Below are 1,865 nucleotides of genomic sequence, written 5' to 3' on the forward strand. Positions count from 1 at the left end.
GTAGCCGTAATACACATTCGAATTATAATCGTATATATTAATTAAAATTGATACATTAGTTTGTGAGACCTGGTAACTGATCTAATTTTATTTCACACACAATAAATGACATTAAATGTGAATAAACAACTAAGTAATGAGAAGTCCTTATCAGTCTGAGTTGGATCTTAGTGCCTAAATAATATTTTGATAAATTTATACATACATAAATACATTAATTTATACATACATATATAGGTGAATATATACATATCCAGTTCTGTAATCTACGTCCTGGAATATGTTCAGTCTTGAAATGCAATCTTAAACTGTGATATAATATTATATCAAAAATTAAATTTTGATATTAGTGAATAACTATAAATAAGACTAAGGGCCTGCGCACAATAGAGGAACAAGAATTAGATATTAATATTTCAACCTATCAGAAACCGTGTATTCCGATGTAATCAGCTTTTGATAGGTTGAAATCTTAATATCTAATTCCTGTTCCTCAATTGTGCTTAGGCCCTAATACTTCACTGTAATATAAACATGTAAATATTCTTCAACATATTTTAAAAAGTTTTTAATCGGGCTGTTTTCGTGAAAGAACTATCTTAAGACGTTCAAATATAAAACACAAATAAACATAACCTATAAGCAAATATTAATCGGCTATAACTTATCTGACAATAAAAGAACCGGCTTTAAATACTGAATAATTTCATTGATATTTTAGAAATACAACTACATCATTAGAAACGATAAAATTTATAAAACAACTTACAAATCTGTTTTGAATCTTCGCCTTTATTTGTAACATCGATCGCCTCACCTTTTGCAAATTGTATCTCCCTACAGTTTCCATTTTTAGAATGAACGAAAGAATCAATGGTTGTAGTACTATTAGCAGCTTTAAAAGAAGGAGAGTCCTTATTCGAGGAATAAGAGGAGGGACTTCGTTTATTACTAAGATTCTCAGATGTCTAATAAATAGATAAAACGGAGGTTATGATATAGATTATGATAGAAAAGTATTTATGACATATCAGTATTTAATCAGTTTCTATTCAGAGAAAAATTTCGACATACTGTATTTTCGTTTTTATCATCACTTTTGGGTCGCCGAATAACATATCTGTCCATCGCAAAATTCTGTTACAGTGATTATATAATCCAGAAAGAGTCTGAACTGAACTCTGAAGACTCGGGAATACTAGAGATCCTGTAATAGAGTTACGCAAAGGCGGACCGGAGATAACAGATATTGCTTTCTCCCTGATTAGAGCTATCTGTCTCTTTCTATTCTCCGAACTCGTTCCGAACTCGTTTTCTGTCATTTTCTGACAATGTACGAAGCTATCCGAAGAATACCGAATGGACCGAGGTAGAGAACCAATCAGAAGTTAGGCCCGGCTTGGCGTAACTCTGTTACAGGGTCTCTAGGGAATACTAGATTCTGCAACTTAGGGCGACTGTTACCAACGCCGATTAACTTAATCGTCGATTAGTCCATCGGAATTGAATGAAGCCTTCCATTCTTGTTCTCACTATTACTTCTGACGAGAAATAAAGCTATGGAAATCCATACCTCGTCCATGTATGGAATTCCACAGCTTAGAAATTTGCATATATGGAGTGCTCCAGACCGACCCCCCTAAAATCGCCGGCCCTGTCCAGGAATGTTTCCAGCGCACGTCCATTTTGCGAAATGAACATGCGATTACCGTGCAAGACTTCAAAAGCAAATAAGAAAAGGGTAAAAAATGGCGCTTAACATTATTTTCAAGAATGTGCAAAGGATAAATTTAAGCAGGGAGATAAGCTAATCGACGCGACGAGGCCCCCATGCGGCGGGCACACGCTCGCGTCAGCGTACCCCC

Source organism: Trachymyrmex cornetzi, unplaced genomic scaffold (genome assembly GCF_001594075.2).
Source record: "Trachymyrmex cornetzi isolate Tcor2-1 unplaced genomic scaffold, Tcor1.1 scaffold576, whole genome shotgun sequence".
Taxonomy (NCBI): domain Eukaryota; kingdom Metazoa; phylum Arthropoda; class Insecta; order Hymenoptera; family Formicidae; genus Trachymyrmex; species Trachymyrmex cornetzi.